Raw genomic sequence first — 20,416 nt, forward strand, 5'->3', positions numbered from 1 at the left:
CCGCCTCCCAAGGCCGGGGATTACAAGTGTGCACCACCATGCCCGGCCTATTTGATTACTTTTAATGTGTATCTTATGTAGTCAAACATCTTAATGGGGTACAAGATGGGTTATCTCTTTAATAAAATGATGTTTTACATTCTTTATTTTATCCCCTGGTTCATTTCTTAGATCTTCTGAGAATGTGTTAATCACTTTAAAAATCAGCCTTTGTTCTTACTCTCGAGTTGTATCTACTTCATTCTCTATAGATTCAGCTGTGGAGGGGGAGGTAAACTTTTCAAGGTGTCTTGTTTATTTGTTTTCTTACTTTTTCTGTGTTTCTATATTGCGATTTTCCTGTCTGCAGGCATGGGCTTCTCTCCTGCTGTTTTTGGACATCTCTTTTTTAAACTGATTTCCCCTTAAGATTTCTCCTGAGCCAGGGATATATTTCTGTGCCAAAGGAACCACTCACTGTGCTCACAGTACTTTAAACAATCCTAAACACTACTTTGAGGGTAAACCATAGTCACCTGTAACTGTGATTGCTTGATAGCAAACCATATATCAGCATTCTGTAAAAATTTATTGAAGGTGTTCTCTATAATTCTACTAGTTCAGAAGTAGGAAGGGCGAGTATAATCTGTAAGATTAAAACAATAGTTTTAAAGAAAATGAAATACTTTATACTATTGAGGGGATGAAAATAAAAGAGAAAGAAGGAAAGGCATAGAAAGAAAAGGAAAAGAACAAAATATAACTGTAGTAGGAAAATAAAAGATGAAATAGAGGGTAAATAATGAAAAAAGGGGAAGAAGAAAAAATTGAATAATTCTGATTAGTCCACCATTACGAAGAAAGAAGAAAAATGGCAGAGGGGACAGTGAGGGAGAAAAATTTAAAAAAGGGAAAAATGATGAGAGGAAAAAAGGGGGAGAGAGTATAGAGAAGAGAAGAAAGCACGTGATGAAAAAATCCAAATGATATAGTTCAATTCGTTTTTTCTTAATCCAGGTATGGTAGCACAGATCTGTAAACTCAGCCATTTTGGAGGTGGAAGCATGTCTACCTTGGCAGCCTATGTTGACACTATCTCAATATAAAGGGGTCCAGAAAAGTACCTCAGTGTCAGAGTGCCACTGGGTTCAATCTCCAGCTCCATGAAACAGAAAACAAAACTAAATAAACAATCAAAAGCCCAGGAGGGAGAAAAGAAGATAAATAGTAGAGCCAAAAGCAAACAGAAAAAAAAGGAGAAAGAGACTATGACCAAGAGAGAAGTCCAGTAGAGCAAATATCGCTAATTAACACATGACAACAGTGAAGACAGAAGTGGATAAAAGTAGACTAAGGATTGTAAGATCAAATAGTGAAGATAAATATATCAAAAGGATGCATAAGTGACACCAGTAAAATAAGAAGGGCTAACATTAAAGAGGCTAAACCTACTCTTTGCTGATATATCTGAGATGGAGGGAGTTCTTACTGGGACATCCAGCTTTGGACTATGAAGAGGCATGGTAGATACCCAGGCCTCAAATGTATAACCTGTGAGTGTCACTGTATGGAGGTAGCAACTGCATTGGCCGTCGCAGCTCAATATGTAGTTCTTGCTTTATCTCGTTCAGTATTTTGCTTCAAACATTTCTTGAAACTCAGGTCCTTGCATCTGACTTCACCCTACCACCTCCAGCTGGAGCCTGGGCAGCTCAATGTTTTGATGGCATTTCTGGGTTCCTCAGAACCTCTTCCAGGGAATGAGGGAGCCATCCAGTTGACTTACAACCTATTGCATGGTCCTTTCTCAGCTGGGAGAGCAGCTTTGTGTTTAGTAAAAACATCATGTCTCTTGGGTTAATTCCACATGCCTCTTCCTACACTTTTCCAGGACATTTGGGTAGTTCTCAAAGTTCCCCGCAGCGGTACACTGGATTCTGGGTAGAGCTAGAGATATATCCGGGTCTGCATATGTTCTACTTTTTACGTATGTGTATGTGATAAAGGAATTCTATCTCTGAGCTATACTCCCACACCTTTTTGTCTGTTCTTTGAAAAAAGGTCTGGCTAAGTTGCTGAGAGTCCTCGAACCTGAGATCCTGCTGTCTCAGCCTCCCAAGTACAGGGATTACAGGCCTGTGCCGCCATGCTGAGCTATGTTCTACTCTTAATTTCCCTCTTCAGAGCAGGCTGTCACTTAAGTCTGCATTTTGTTTTGCCAGAATGAAATGTCAGGCTTCGGCTTTTTACATGTCCACTTCAATGCCCGAGCTTGTCTCTTTCTTCTAAGTTGTTTGATGGTCATTTAAATAGGAAATAGGAAATTAAAATTTTACCTGCTGGAAATGAGGTTGCCTGGACCTGTGTGAGGATTTTACTTTTCCATCCAACCACACGTGTAGAGGGTACTAAAGTGTGTGTTGCTATTCAAGGGCAGGTTTTTCAGGAAGGTATGTACAAAGGGAAAGAGAAGAGCCGTACCTGAAGCTCATTAAGTAGCTCACAGATTTCTGAGGGAGAAACTCAGAGAGAGATCAAAATAATTATTTTAGGTATGGAATTTATCACCTGGCATGTACTGTACTTGGAAATTTTCAGAAGTATAAATACTTCACAGAAGATTTTAGCCTAATCATACTTTTGCCCTTCCACCTCTTTGCTTTATTAACTATACACAGGTATACCTGCTTACACACACACACACACACACACACACACACAAACACACATATACACACACACACACATACACAACACTGTTCTTTCTCCCAGGGAGCACGAGTCTTGAGAATATGTGGGAGTAAAGGCAAATGATATATATTTTTTTCTTTTCTGATTCAGATATCCTAAAATAAATAACTTCTTAATTTACAAAAGTCACACACAACACCACATTCCTTTGCACTTATGGATTAGTCATGAAACCATGAGCAAAGGCTTGAAGAATCAGATTCATATTGCCAGAGTGAGGTCAGTATAAAGACAGAACTCACAAGAATAGAATGAGAATAACGAATCGTGGTGATTTTTACAGAATATGTTTAAATTGAGGCAAGCATGGAAAAACATTTGCAAGAAATTTGACAAGAAGTGGATATACTTATCGTGAATATTCAGTGCATGTGTTTCATAGAATATTAGCTTCCTAGGATATAAATGATGGTTGTGTAAAATGGGCTAATATTAAAAAAGCATTTGAACGTCTTTGGGCTTAAACAATGTTGTACCAATGTATTCAGTTTACATCATCTCTGAGCCTTACATACAGCAATGTATATTAGTACCATTCTTCATTGTGGATGGTAAAATGCAGCATTTTGCGATCATTTTATCATGGTTTCTAATTTTCTACGTAAGATATATTTCTAACAATGATGTTTAGTTAATAGCCTTGATATATGCTGAATATAGCCTTGATATATGCTTGATATATGCTGATATATACGTATGTAAATGCTTGAATGAAAGATATTAATAAAATGTAGGATAACCTGATTCAGTCCAACTACTAACAGAAGTGAAGCAAACTTGAGCAATGTGACATTTTAATCAAATTAGCATACTTTTTTTGCAAAGGGCAGAATATTCAAGGACAGGCCCTCTCACCTCTGCTGAATTGGAAAGCGGTCTGGTAATGCATAGTAATGGCAATATCCCATCCTTCCTTTGCACTCTGGGAATCCAGCCACAGGGAAGGGCGCAGGAGAAGAGAGAGTTTATGTGCAAAGATCTCCATGTTAGCATTGCAGCTGGTCCTCTCTACCCCATGAGTTCAGCATCTGCTGAGTGAACCAACCGCTGATCAAAAATATATAGAAATGAAATTTCATCTCTGCTAAACACATACAGTTTTTGTTATTATTCCCTTAACATTACAGTATAACAGCTATTTACGCAGCAGTTACTTTTTATTAAGTATTATAAAGTAACCTAGGAATGATTTAAGGTATTTGGGAAGAAGTACATAGGTTATAAGCAGTTACTATGCCATTTTATAAGAGATATTTGGACATCTGCAGGTTTTAGTATCTGCTGGGATTTCTGGAACAAATCACCCTTGTATATTTAGGGCCAACTGCCATATATACACATAAAAATCTGAAACAAATTTTCTCTGGTAGGAATATTATTAAATAAATTATGGCATAGCTATAAATATAATGATATATAGCCATTAATATCATGGTATTTATAGATGGATGATTTGGGTAAATTTTCTGGGTTTAAAGTTAAACAAAAAATTAAAAAGTATAAAATTTTGTGTGCATATATACTTATATGTTCATAATTTTATTTACATTAATCTTGTAAAATACCTTCAATCAGATATACCAAAATTTGTTTTTTTTTCATTATGCTACTTCTTGGTGTGTGTCTAATTATCTGTATGATTTTATCTATTGACATTTTCCAATCTTCTTCTTTCTGGATGTTTATCAGAGAAAATATATAACCAAGTACACTGCGGTTGTTAGCTCTGAAAAGATTTAGGCCATCCTGTTTTTAACTCAGAATTAAAAGGTGTTCCCAAACCTACTCCTACATTTAAAAGTTCACATCCAGAGCAGAAGGAAGAAAAGGTACTCATTTACAACAGGTTTTAGCAGCTTGTGAACAATCTTGTCAATGCAAATAGCTGAATACATATTTCAACATTTAAAAATTAAGTCATTTTTCAAGCTCAGATTTCCAGTAGCATAGTTGGCACAAGCATCTGTGAAGGAAAATTTATCATGTCAGAAGATAATTGAAATTGTGGCTGAAAGGTTCCCAAGAACAACCTTTTTATCTGTGGCTTAAATAAATGCTTTCCATTTCAAAGGCAACTCTAACTGTACCATATAGCTCAAGCGATCAGTAAAAGTCGACAACTGACTTCAAGGAGTCTTGATTTTTATGTGATTTGATCAACTCACAGAGTGTAAATTCTGCCGCCATAGCTAAACATATGCACAGGCTTATCTGAATTCCTATATTCCCGGCATCTGGTAAAATATGTTCGTGTCACTAGCTTCTTTCAAGTAGTGTTTATCATCATCTCCCTGATTGCCTAATATAAGTTTACAACCCGTCTCTTAGGTGCACTAGTACATTACAGCTCTCCCACGGATACCATAAACAGCGACATCTTTGGTAATGAATGTCAGAATCACACCAGCCTAAGAGTATATTATCTATCTCTGTGTCTCATTTTCGACATACCATGCTAGGATCTTATTCCGAACTCCTTACTCAAACAGACCTTAATATACCAAGTTTGTACTAGTTGCACAAGGAAGGCATTTTATAAGTCCAATCCATTATAAAGACACTCAAAATGTCTCGTCTGAAAAGCCTACTATCTCAGTCCTTTCTTATTGTTTTCTACAATTAATTTGTACCCTACCATGGAAATTTTCAAAAGGAGAAGATTTTAAGGCTGGAAAAGAAATTAAAGATACTAGTCTAAACATTTAATTTTTCAAACTAAGAAACTAAAGATATAGGACATTATTAACATAGTTTTTTTTTCTTTTAATTATACTAGAAACCTGTGATATATCTGGAGATACAAGTAAGGTATTTTGACATCCAGTCTGACACTAATTCCGTTAGACCACATAAACTTGCCAGCTAACTTGAAATATCACAAATTGGTCTGTTTATAGTAACCACATTTATATATTTAAAAACACATATCTACTCTTCTTTTGCCCCCTCCCTTCTCTCTCTTTTCTTGTTTCCTCCCCTTCTTCCTTTTACTTTTTCTTCATATTCATGCATCTCTCCACACCTCCCTTCCTCTATCCCTTCTGTGTATTTTGTCATTTTTATTCTCCCTCCCTCCCTCTTTCCTTCCTTCTCTCCCCATCCCTCTCATGTCTTTTCTCCCTACCTTCTTCTTCACCTCCCTTCAGCCCTCTTCCCTTAAAGCCTGATTTGCTTCACTACTGAACAATATTATCAAGCATCTGTCTGAGGCTGAGACAGGAGGATTGCAGGTTTAAAGCCAGCCTCAGAAGCATAGTGAGGCTCTCAACAACTCAGTGAGACTTTGTTTACAAGTAAAATATAAAATAGGTCTGGGGCTGTAGCCTGAAGGTAGAAGGCCCTCGGGTTCCATCCCCAGTACCACACACACACACACACACACACACACACACACACACACACACACACACACAATTTGGACAGCATCTTCTGTGTAACTTCCTCTCACCTCAGTATTGTTTTGGATGCACATCAGAGCCAATTATTCTTTACTGTCCTCTCCCTTCCTCAAGTCGTGTGTCTCTTGCGCATGCATGGGCTACTTTAGGCCATTGATATCACAGTGGGAGGTGTCATTTGCAAGTGGTAGAGTTCAACATCAGTAGATTTGATCAAATAGTGGAAAAGGGAGAGAGATTTGGTGGCAGAAACTTTTATGCAATAGAAAATAACAAATGGCGACTTGTATTTTCTCTACAAAATTATGATGATAAATACTTTGGGGACTGGGGAAAATAGGACCTAAAGACTACACAGATCATTTGCATGATAGAGCAGTTAACTTCTGTTATGTAATCGTTGTCTTCACAATGACTCAAGAGTAGTACTCATCTTAATACAATAATGGGGGTGTTCAGGAGACTTAGGCAAGGAAGAGAAGTCCATGCTTAAGCCCCAGAGAATATTAGCACCTATAGCTCCCTTCAGATACCACCAGACCAGAAGAAGCCAGTTTTAAAAGGAAACCTTAGGGGTTACATGAATACATATAGAAATTTTAGATTCAAATAAATTGGGATGTAAACTAATGTTTTGTTATGGTGTTAATTTAAAAATGATAACTATGGTGTGATGGTGCAAGCTTGTAATCCCAATACTTGGGAGGATGAGACAGGCTGGTCTCAGGTTTGCAGCCAGCCTCAGCCACTTAGTGAGGACACTCTGCAACTTAGTGAGACCCTGTTTCAAAGGAAAAAGAATAAAAATAGCACTGGGAGTGTAGCTTGGAGGTAGAATTCCCTTGGGTTTCATCCCTAGTTATACACACACACACACACACACACACACACACACACACACACACTAGCTAGGAAGATTATGGAACAATATAAGGAAATATTAGTGAGATAATACTGAATAAAGATATGAAGAAAGCTTTTTGTAAACACCAGTATATTTTTAAATGTTCTTCAGTTGCCTATAAGGTAGTGTATAAAAGTAGTGACATTGATTCCCTTGTGAGTTACCATGGTGTCTTGCAAGGTAGGATATGACAGATGGCTTTGTACTTATGTGGTTTTTTAGAAGTATTTTTGAAATATGTGGCAAATATACTATTTTTATAATGAGGAAATAATAACTTAGAAACCTAAACATAGATGGAATGAAAAGATATGATTTAAGAAAAAAATATTTAATCTATTACATGAATATCAACTTATCCATTTACATTGGTTATTTGTATATCTGTGTGTGTGTGTGTGTGTGTGTGTGTGTGTGGTGTTTGCACAATTATTTTTGGTCAACTCTATTGGATGCTCCAGCTCTTTCTCATTTCATATACAAGTTATATTGTTAATATTTCTTTCTAGAACTTTCCATTTTTATCTCTCAATAGTGTCTTTGAATAAACAGAAATTCTTGATTTTAATGAAACCTAATTTATCAAATTTTCTTTTATGAACAATAATTTGGGTTATATCAATGACCATCCTAAAGCCATGCACATATTCTATGTTATTTCTTTTTTTTTGTGTGGTACTGGGGGTTCCTGGAAGCCCTTCTATTATCCAGGCTACACTCCCAGACCTATTTTTTTTATTTTTGGAAACAGGGTCTCTTAAGCCAGAGCAGCTGGCTTCGAACCTGCACAATCCTCCTGTCTCCGCCTCCCAAACGTGGGGATTACAAGTGTGTGACACCACGGGCCTACTATGTTATTTATTTTTGAAATTTTGCACATTTTTATGCTTACTAATCCATATGAAATTCATTTTTGTGTCATAGACATTAGAAATTAAGGTTCATCTTTTATTTTACAGGAAGATATCCAATTGTTCCAGTGTTATTCTCCCTATACATTATTTTCTCACTTTATTCCAGTGGCATGTTCATTTTAGATCAAATGACTAAATATTTGTGCATATATCTCTGCAATTTAATCTTTTCCATGGATTTATTTCTCTATTTTACACCAAAACCAGCCTGCTTCAACTAAAATAATTCACAATAAGTCCTTTAAACAGATATATAAGTTACTCAACTTTATTCTGTTTAAAGATTGTCTTCACAATTCTTTGTTCTTTGCAAATCATGAATATGTAAAAATTTGTCAATTTTGCAACAAAAACAAGCACACACAAGCTGGGCGTTGTGGCCCAAGCTTGTAATCCCAGCATTCCAGAGGCAGAGACCAGAGGATCGCAGTTTGCTGACAGCCTCAGCTACTGAGCAAGGCCCTTCACAACTCAGTGAGACCTTGTTACAAATTTTTTTTTTAAAAGACTAAAAATAGGGCTGGGTGTAGCTTGCAGTTACGATGCTCTTGAGTTCCATTGCCAGTACCACACCAACACAAAAAAACCCGCACATATCTACTCTGATTTTGACTACATTTGCAATTAAAATATAAATTTGGCAAGGACTGACTTGACAATATAATAATTTCTAATTCATCAGTATACTATATCCACTTCTATGTCTGAGGGTTTAATTACTCTCCTTAGAGTTGTTATTTATGTACTTAGTAGTTTGCATGTCATATTTTAATTAAAAGACTAAAAGTAAGTAGCTTAGTATATGCTTATTACAATAGTAAGTGCAAATATTATTTACAATGTTTTTAACCCATTGTTTTCATCCAATATTTTATATTTAATTCCATCTTTGCCACAAACATGTGAGTGAATGCTTTGATCATTCTCATTAAGTGTAAGCCTGAGATTAGGTAGAATATGTAAGTTACTTAAGGCCACACAGGTGGCTTGTGATGGTAGCAAAACACAAGCCTTGACCTAAAATCAAAGCCCATGTTCATAAAATCTCTATGCAATGGTTTTAAGTTGGCATTCCACTTGTATTATACTGTGGACTATAGCAATAGCCACATTCCTTATATTTGTTGCCAATTTTTTAATAAGTATTGCTAAACTTTCTGATGAAAATAGCTTTGGAGAGAAAGTATGACATCGTAGGAAATGTTAACCTAAGTGTCCAGTGTCCCTTCCCTACCTTTCCCAGTAACCAGATATTTAAATAATCAGTAGAACATGATACTTTCATCCAGTGCCTCGGCAACTTCTTCACTGGGTGACTCTGAGTACTTTAAACAGCTCTTTACAAATTGTATTATTGCTTTGAAAGCTTATTTCTATAGTATATAAAGCTTATTTCTTTAGTATATATGTTATATATGTATATATTTGGAATATTTGAAATAATGATTATTTTGTAGCCACAGCCACGGATAAATGCCTTTTTTTTAACCAGTTAATTTTCATCAATTCTATAGAAGAAAAAACATTAAGATCTTGATTTCTAGCCTGGTGCAGTGGCACACACTTGTGATCCCAGTACTTGGTAGGCTAAGAATTATAGGCACAAAGCCAGTTCAGCAACTTAGTGAGACTCTCTGCACCTTGTGAGACTATTTCAAATTAAAAAATAAATAAAGCTCAGAAGTAGACCACCCATGGGTTAAATTCCCAGTACTCAAACCAAATAAAGCAAAACAACCTTCTTTTCTTTATGTTTTCTATTTGGTAAGATGACAGTGTATCTGGGTTTTCCCCAGGATGGGTCCGGTTAATTCATATTTGCCTCATTGAATGAATGAAAGAACCTCCTTCAGCTCTCAGCTGAGAAAAGATAAAAAATTATATGTATACTTAATTGTAGGTAATGCTTGACTTCCTAGCTTTCCATTTAACGAAGAGTAAAATTTCTCATTTAAATATTGCCTTTTTCAAAATATTACTTAGACAATCTCTCAAAATATGCCCCTCTAAACCATTTCCGTATATTTTGAATTGACTTAGTGTTTGCAAATATTAATTTTCAACCATATTGCAGTTGATCCTTTGCAGCATAAAAACATGAAATTCTACATACCTAAGGAACAAGATTCACCTGTTCCTACAAACACATCAAAATAGGTACCATGTTTGTGTCACTCAGCAGTATTGTTTTGTTTGCTATTATTTTAAACATAGATTACCAAACTTAAGTTTTAGAATGCCAAATGGAAGAACTCTTGATATAGTAAACATGTTACAGAATATGAAGAAATATGCAAGTTCATGGCTAAATACCAACACTAATTACACCAAATGTGAATTGGGAGATGAGTGTGCTTTGTGTTGGCCTTAAATTTCTAGAATGTCGCCTTCTGTTCTCTATTCCCTTAGCGCTTCCATGACTGCCCCTCCTGGTTGTGGTATTACAGGGTAAATAGATGAGCAAAAGAAACCATGCCAGGCAGGAACCATCTGTCTACACTATCTTCCCAGAAGCACAGGGAATCTAGAAAGAGGTTGGCTCCATCAAGCCCATAAAAAGAGAAAATTAAGGTAATCATAAGCACTTCATTAAAAGCAGCAGCCTAGCTTTATAAAATACCTGCCTTCTTCCTAAGGAAACTGATTTTTCACTAAATGTATGGTCATAGGACATAACCATCTCAATGTAAAAAAAAAAAAAAGCAGAAGTATAGTTTTTAATATTTTTGTAACTGAAAATACTCACCTAGGGAACTTTTTCCTAAAAAGGTTAACATTTCTCAAAGGACTACTTACTGTCCCTCTTGCATTTATGCATGAGACATTTGAATTTCTTCCTTCCTGAAGTGTCTATTTAGTTCCCTTGCCCATTTTTTGATTGGGTTATTTGTTTTCTTAGTGCTGAGTTACTTGAGTTCTCTGTATATTCTATATATTAGTCTTCTATTGGAGAAGTAATTGGCAAAAATCTTCTCCCATTCTGTTGTCTCTCAGTTGAGATTCTTGATAGTTTCCTTTACTATATAGAAGCTCTTCGGTTTCATGCAATCCCACATATTGATTTAATCTTTAGATTCTTGTGCCTTTGGGTTCTTGTTGAGAAAGTTTCTATCTGTGCCTATGTGTTGCAGGGTTGTACCTATACCCTATTCAAAGAGCCTCAAGGTAATCCATTTTGAATTGACTCTTGTGCAGGGTGAGAAAGTGGGATTTATTTCCTTTTTTTTTTTTTTTCTACATATGGTTAACCAATTTTGCCAACACCATTTTTTGAACAGGCTATCTTTTTTCCAGTGTATGTTTTTGTCCCCTTTGTCAAAAATCAATTGGCTGTATGTGGATTTGTTTCTGGGTCTTCTATTCTGCTCCACTGGTCTATGTATCTGTTTTTGTGCCAGTGCCATGCTGTTTTTATTACTATGGCTTTGTAGTATAGTTTAAAGTCAGGTATTATGATTCCTCCAGCATGGATTTGTTTTGCCAGAATGGAACTAAATAGATTTTTATAATATTTTGATAGCTATATTTTATTTTACTTTAGATATTAGGGTTTAAACCTTGGGGCATTTTATCTCCAAGCTACACCTTCATCCCTTTTAATGTTTTTATTTTGAAACAGGGTCTCACTAAGTTGTTGGGGCTGGCCTCAAGCCTGAGATTATTTTAGCTTCCCAAGTATTGGGATTACAGGCATTTGTTACCACACCTAGTTAAGTGACAGCTTCTTAAGTGACAGGATTTGAATTTTATTGTTGCTTTTGGTATTATGTTTTTGTTGTGTTTTGTTTTTCTCAATGTTTTATATTTTATATACCAATTGTTTTTATTTGCTTGTTTTGGCCTTTTTCACTGGTGCTACTGATGCAGGAATAATTTTGTTTTTATTAGTACTGAAGCAGAATTCATTATACTTCTTTGGGGGAGGGGGAGGAAGTATCATTTTAATGGCCATTTGAGAGGAAAGTTACTATAAACATGATACTAAAATTTAATTTCCTCATTATTCAAATAATTAATTTGTTCAAGATCATCTTGTCTTGAGAGTTCCTTTTTATATAAATGAAGAAATAAAAGACGTTTTTACAAATTTCTCATTGAGAATGTAAATATTTTTCTCCTTTCAAATGATAACTTTAGAGATTCTAGGTATATTTATATTTAGGGAGAAATACATAGGTATTTTTAATGAAAGTTAGAAAGCATTTCGATTGAAAACAGTGTTAATGTGAATAAAAATGAATTGTGATTTTAAAGAAGAAATGAAAAAAGAAAGTTGTTCCCCAAATAATAATAAATGTAATAATAGCCTTAGAGGGAATCTAAGGAAAGATTTTGTGTTTGAAAGGCATTATCAGGAAATGTCTTCAGTTCACAAAGTCCTGAGGGTGATGCTAATTCCTGGTGGGATCTCACCCATTTGCCCTAAGATGTCTTTCTCACTGGAGGCAGAGGTAGAAGGAGAGAAATCTTCAATGACTCACTATTGTCACCAGAGAATTGCAAAATTCGTTGCCAGGAATTAAATGCAAGGATTTTAAAAGAAATTCTCTTCTTATACATTGTGAACTTGTCAATTTGATTGTATAAATTAATTAAGCTCTAATAGGTTAGCCCCAGAGAGCCAGCCTTTGAAGATCTGCTCTTTCCTATAATCAATACAACAATTTAACATTTAAACCTGCCTCTAGGGGGAAAAGACAGAGCTCACTGTGAAAGGATTTTTATATTCTACTCATAATTTTTTGCTAGTAATATGAATTTTTCTTCATGAGAAAATTTCATTACAGGAAAAATTATTGAAGAAATTATTATTTTCCTTCAAACTGAATGCAAAATTAGTTGGAATCAGCTGGGTACAATGGTGCCTACTTGTAATTCCAATACTTGGTTGTAATTCCAATACTTGGGAGGCTGAAACAGGAGGATCACAGGTTCGCAGCTAGCCTCAACTACTTAGTAAGACTCTGTTTCTAAATAAAATATAAAATAGGGCTGAGGGTATAGCTCAGAAATAAAAGAATACTGAATTTGGTCCCTGCACCACACACACACACACACACACACACACACACACACACGCACACACACAATCATAAAATTATAAAAGCATGCATAGATTAAAATGAGAAAATTATAAATTTTAGTTAAAAATATTAAATACAAGTAAAAATTGTAGAATTAAAGTCATTTGAAGGGCATAAATTGTTTTATACTACCAGTTCATCTATGTTTAAATTATATAAGTTGCCTGGGCTTGGTGGCACATGCCTATAATCCTACAATTGAAAGGCTGAGATAGGAGGATCATAGATTGGAGGTCAACTTTAATAAGACTCTCAGCAACTTATTGAGACCCTGTTTGAAAAAAAAAAATAAAATAGGGCTGGGATGTAGCTTGGAGGTAAAATCTCTAGTACCACATAAAATAAAATAAAATATATAAGTTATATGTACAACTTCAAAGTATATCATATTTAAGCCACCCTAAACAAAGAATAAAGTTTTTATTTATTTATTTTTTATTATTTATTTTATTTTATTTTATTTTTTTTATTGGTGCACTGTATTCATACATCATAGTGGGATACAAACTTTTGTAGACATACATGCACACATTGCCCAGTCAGCCCCCACCCGATCCCCACCCCATTCTCTCCCATCCCTACCTCCCATGCTTGGCTTAGTGGTTGACATCTAGTATTATAGCAATTTATCCAAAATTAAAAATGATAATCTCACATAACAGTTTCATTTGTCTGATACCAAGCTTTTGATGACTTAAAGATAACATTTCAATATTTCTTTTTACTTTCTTTCTTACCAGAGAATATTTTTTTTCTATTTTTTTAGGTGAGACTATCATATATTTATATATTTATTTTTCAGAAAAAAACTCTATCCTAATATAGAATATGGACTCTAGATACCCAAAATGATCTTGAAAAAGAACAAAGCTAGAAGATATATATTTTCTGATTTCAAACCATATAAAGCTACAATAATTGAAATAGTGTAGTACTGTTCTAAAGGCAGATATATAGACCATTGGAGTTAAATAAAAGCCTAGAGCTAAATTCTTCCCTATATTGTCAAGTTATTTTTGACAAGGTTTCCACGAACATTTGGTGGTAGAAATAATAATAATTTAACTAAATATTGTTGAAACATAATAATTACATGGAAAAGAATAAAGTTGGACCCTTACCTAATCCCATATACAAATATTAACTCAAAATAGATAAAAGCCCTAAATATAAATCTTAAGACTATAAACTTTTAGGAGAAAATCTGGGTCATAAAACCTCACAACATTGAAATTGGCAGTGATTTCTTGGATATGATTTCAATGGCACAGGCAACAGAAGAGTATACAAACTCCCTAAAAAATAAAAAATATTGTATATCCAAAGACAATGTAAACAGAGTTAACAGTTACCAATAGAATGGGATAAAATATTTCCAAATGCTATATCTGAAGGTATATTAATATTCCAACTAGAAATCCTAAAAATTAACAACAATAAAGGCAAACAATACCATTTAGAGATAGGTAAAAGACTAACATAAGTAATGAATCTCCACAGATAACCAATCTTAGTTGTCTGTTGGATGGAAAATCTTGTTTCTCTGGTTCTGGTGTGTGTTACCTATTTCTTCTTTGTAGTTAATCTCTTTGAGTATTTTCTCTAGTGCTGGTTTGAAGACATAAATTCCTTCAGTTTCTGTTTGTCATGGAAGCTTCTTATTTCTCCATCTAATTTGATAGAAAGTTTTGCTGGGTAGGAAATTTTTGGCTGGAAGTTGTTTTCTTTCAGAGTTTAGAATATGTTACTCCAAGCCCTTCTGGCTCTCATGACTTGGTTTGGGAAGTCTGGAGTGATTCTAATTGGCTTACCTCTGAATATCATTTGGCCCTTTGTTTTTGTTGCCTTTAAGATTCTCTGCTTGGCTTCCACATTGGTCATTTTGACAATTATGTGGCGTGGGGATCCTCTTCTCCGATCCTGTCTAAAGGGAGTTCTATAAGTTTCCTGGACATGTATATCAACCTCTTGCTCTATGTTTGGAAAATTTTCTGCTATTACTTCCTTGAAGAGATTGTTGATCCCTTTGGTTTCACTTTCTTTTCCCTCCTCTATTCCAATTATTCTTAGGTTAGCTCTCTTAAAATGGGCCCATATTTCTTCAATATCAGATTCCTGCTGTTGGATATTTTTTTCTAGATTAGAAACTATGCATTCATTTTTGGAATGATCATCTTCTAAGAGCGAGATTCTGTTCTCCATGTGGTCTAATCGGTTGTTTGTGCTTTGAATTGAGGCCTTTACTTCATTAATTGCATCCTTTATCTCTTTTTGGCTCTCTCTGAGTTCTTTTCGAAGCACCTCTATTATTTCTACAGTTATTTTCCTGATTTGATCTTCTAGAAATCTCTGATTTTCAGTTTTATCGGGTTCTGATGTTGTGGGGTTGTGGGCATTCATTGCTCCAGTATTATTCCTCTTTCCCATGATTTAGGAAGTTTGTGCCTTCTCTGGGTTCTTCCCTTGGGTCACTATGACTTCACTTAAGGTGTTCTGGATCTCGAGTCAGTAGTATCTCAGACCCCACTACTCCTTTACTGGGTTGTATCACAGAATCTCCGACCCAGAGAGTCGATAGAGGCTGCTTTAGACTATGGGGGGTGCCAGGTTGCACGTTCTCCTATGGTGTGATATCTCTGCCACCGCCACTCCCCCACTGGGTCAAGTCCCAGGGAGTACAGTACTGGGATTTCTCCTCTGTGGCCCGCAATTTGACTCACTGTTCTTGAGTACACAGATGTAGCTGTACTGGATTCGGTGAATTCTCTGCTGCTGCCGCTGGTAGCAATATGGTGCCGCTGCCACGCCCTCGGCCATGAGGCTGGCGTATTTCTTCTTGGTTTTGATTTCCACTCTGAATCCCTGCGGCGTGTGCTGAGCTCAGCCACTGGGAGCTTTAGATTTTACCTGCGGCAAGAAATCCCACCTGGCTGTTCCGCAGTGGCTCACCTCGGCTTGCTGTAGCCGTCCGGTGAATTCGCCGCTGCCGCCTGCAGTATGGTGCTGCTGCCGCGTCCTCGGGCATGAGGCCGGTTATCTCCTCTGTGGCTCTGAGCTCTGTTCTCAGTCCGCTTTCTCTCTGGAGCCTGGTGATTTTTTTTGTTTCTCTGGTGATGGTGTTTTCTGGCTATGAAAGGCGCTGATTTTGTGGTAATGGAGATTGGTTGTTAGCGGGGCTCTTAAGCCCCGCTTTTCTCGGTCGCCATCTTCCCGGAAGTCTCGTCGAATAATGTTTCAATTACTACAATACAATAAGATTCCCAAGCTTCCTTTTCTGTGTTTGCCAAATTTCACACACAAAGCTCTTAAAGTTAGTAACAGTATTTGGAAATACTTGTTATACATGATTTCACTATGTTCTAAGTTAAATATATACAATCATTTATGCCAAAAAAGTGGTAAGCAGTCATTTCCTTTAAAAAAAAAATGTAAGCTGGTCATGGTGGTGCACGCTTATAATCTCAGTACTTGGTAGGCTGAGATAGGAGGATCCCAGGTTCACACCCAGCCTCAGCTACTTAGGCCCTCCACAACTTAGTTTGACCTCGTTTAAAAATAAAGAAGAAAAATAGGGCTGGGGGTGTAGCTCAGAGGTAGAATGATCCCAGGTTCAATCCCCAGCACTATAAACAACAATAATAATAATTAATAATAATAATAAGTCATTAAAAATCTAAAAATCTAAAACTACCCTTAATTTGCTTATTATATTTTTGTTTATGTGAAATAATCTTAACACTTTAGTGTGGCTGTGGCTTTTTTAGAAATTGTTATTCTTTTGTTATAGAACTTGGTATTTTCTATCAGTGTCAAATCTGCTCTAAAAATTATATGATGCTGAAAGTGACATAAGATAGAGTGTGATGAATGAACCTGAGTCATAAGCATTTAAAATTGTTGATTCAGTAGCCAGGCGTGGTGGCGCACGCTTGTAATACCAGAATGTGGGAAGCTGAGACAGGAGGATCACGCGGGTTCGAAGCCAGCCTCAGCTACTTAGTGAGGTTCTCAGCAACTTAGTGAGACCCTGTTTCCCAATAAAATAGAAAATAGGTCTAAGAGTGTAGCCCAGAGGTTAAAAAGCCCCTGTGTTCCATCCTAATACCACAATAAATAAATAAATAAATAAATAATAAAATAAAATTGATGATGCCATATGTCCAGTGAAATACCCTTTTCTAATAATTGTTATTTTATTTTTTCTGACTCTACTTGAAATATTAATGTTTCCAATTTTGAAGTTACAAAACAAAATTTTATTACTGGATGGGTAATAACAAATAGATAAAGTAGTTAACTGTAGGGACCTCCCTAAATTTTCACTTTTTATTGAGAAAGTCCATTATAATGGTATGAGTCTTATCCAACATGTTAGATCAGTAAAATAGAACAAGGAACTAGACCTTATTTACTGCAGCTCATTTCTTTCTTTTCTTTTCTTTTTTTTTTGGTGGTACTGGGGTTCCTGGAAGCCCTTCTACCACCGGGCTACACTCCCAGGACGATTTTATATTTTTAAATTTGGAAACAGGGTCTCTTAAGCCAATGAGTCTGGCTCCTAACCAACTTGATCCTCCTGTCTCCGCCTCCCAAGCACGCGGATTACAAGGGTGTGCCACCACGCCCAGCTACTGCAACTCATGTCTATGTGACTTGTTTAATCAAATGAACACACTTAGAAGAACTTCATTATTTTTCTGACAATGCAGATTATGATTGATTTTTATTACCTCTTTTTATAGTATAGAGATTTTATTTTTTATTTTTTAATTGGTACACTATAGCCTCACATCATTACGACATTATGATAAGTGAGATTAGTCAGTCACAAAAAATAAGAAATCAGATGCTTTTTCTAATATGTGAAAGCTAAGGAGAAATGGGTCATAGGAGGAACTCTAGATGAAAAAGGAAATCCTATAGAGGAGCAAACAAGAACCTAAATGAGGGGATGGGAGAGGGGAAAAAAGAAATTCTCTAAAACACACAATGTTTGAAGTTGTACATATAACTTATATATTTTATTTTATGTGGTACTAGAGATTTTACCTCCAAGCTATATTCCAGCCCTATTTTATTTTTTATTTTGAAACAGGGTCTCACTAGGTTGATGAGAGTCTTATTAAAGTTGACCTTCAATCTATATCATATTTAAGCTACCCTAAACAAAGAATAATGTTTTAATTACTGCAATACAATAAGTTTCCCAAGCTTCCTTTTCTGTGTTTGCCAAATTTCACACACAAAGCTCTTAAAGTTAATAACAGTATTTAGAAATACTTGTTATACATAAGATTTCACTATGTTCTAAGTTAAATATATACAATCATTTATGCCAAAAAAGTGGTGAGCAGTCATTTCCTTTAAAAAAAAAAATGTAAGCTGGTCGTGGTGGTACACACTTGTAATCTCAGTACTCAGGAGGCTGAGATAGGATGATCCCAGGTTCACACCCAGCCTCAGCTACTTAGGCCCTCCACAACTTAGTTTGACCTTGTTTCAAAATAAAGAAGAAAAGTAGGGTGGGGTATAGCTCAGAGGTAGAATGCTCCCAGGTTCAATCCCCAGTACTATAAATAATAATAATAATAATAATAATAATAATAATAATAATAAATTAAAAATCTAAAAATCTAAAACTACCCTTAATTTGCTTATTATATTTTTATCCAACAATAAAAATCATTACCTATACTAATATCTTGAAATATTTTCCTTCTGTCTGCTTCTAATTTTATTTATTTTCCCCATTTTATTCCTGAAGAGAAGACAAAATTAAATGTTATCAGTACATTTTATTGTGTCTCATGCCACTCTATGGTGCTTATAGTCTTTATATTTGTGTGGGTACCACCATGCACTGATATATAGAGAGCTCATGCATTCCTCCTAGAAAATTATAACAATAAACTAAAACTTACTAACCACTAACAGCAGAGGAGAATATTTAGTCCATTACAAAGTATTCTTCCACTGTATATCCTTAAGTGTTTTACCTTTTTCTTATTTTTATTCTTTTATTTCTGCTGATGATAAATATTTTTGGCACATAAGTTCTTGGGGTATGAGTGTAGAGATGAGAGGAGATTAGTTTATTTTGCAAAAGGAAAAAAAATGTTTCATATACCTAGCCTTTTTAGGTTTTATATGGGTATGTTTTCAGTAATATAAGCAATTTCTGACAATTCCTACAATGCAAATATACTGAATGATTCCCCCTACTCCTTAAACCAGACCTATCATCTTTTAGAAAAAGTTTTTTTATTGTTAGTCGCTGTTGTGATTTTTAGTATTTTACTTTTTTGTGTTTGTGATGCTGGGGACTGAACCCAGAGACATTCTACATCTGAACTACATACCCCAGACTATCTTATTTTTTTTATTTGGAAACAGTGTCTAAGTTGCTGAGAGCCTCCTTGCTAAATTGCTGAACCCGTGATCATCCTGCCTTAGACTTCCAAGTACTGGGATTATAGATATGCACCACCATGTCCAGCTTGATTATAAGTATTTTAAGTCTATAGGTTGTACTTTTTTTATCTCTACCTATAGTTTCCTTCTATTTATAGTACTTACATATTTAAATAATATATATTCATTTATATATCATTTCACTCCAATTATAAAATTATCTTTTAAAAATAAATATATAGCCGGGCGTGGTGGCGCACACTTGTAATCCCCGTGCTTGGGAGGTAGAGACAGGAGGATCGCGCAGGTTCAAAGCCAGCCGTGCTCTCTGGCTTAGGAGACCCTGTTTCCAAATAAAAATGCAAAAATAGGTCTGGGAGTATAGCCCGGAGATGGAAGGGCTCCCAGGAACCTCGGTACCACAAAAAATAAATAAATAAATAAATAAATAAATAAATAAATAAATAAATAAATAATGGTGGTCTATGGGGTTGAGTTTATTAGCCCCATTTCATTATACATGATTCTGAAAAAATCATGGGTATTCTAAAAAGTAATAATATTTATAATATTAGGGTACTTATGGAATGAGAGCCAGACTACAGATTAATTTTATAAACTAGAGAAATATTTAGTTATCAACATGAGCCTTTTTTTTTCTTGGATTTGGGATCAGGATCAATGGGTAAAGAAGTAAAGAGGTACTCATCAATCGACATGCCAAGGTAGGTCTTATTTGCACAAGATTTTAATGGAGAATAGCTAACAACCTGTTTGTGATCTATACTTCGATTGGTACTTATTTTTTTTATTTTTTTTGTTTTTGGTGCTACTGGGGATGAAACCCAAGGGCATTCTATCTCTGAGCTACACCCACAACCCTATTGTTTTTATTCTTTATTTTGAAACAGTGTCTCACTAAGTTCCAAAGGGCCTAATTAAGTAGTAGCTGATCTGTCCTTGAACCTCGATCCT

The sequence above is a fragment of the Muscardinus avellanarius genome, assembly GCF_963383645.1.
Source record: "Muscardinus avellanarius genome assembly, chromosome: 2".
Taxonomy (NCBI): domain Eukaryota; kingdom Metazoa; phylum Chordata; class Mammalia; order Rodentia; family Gliridae; genus Muscardinus; species Muscardinus avellanarius.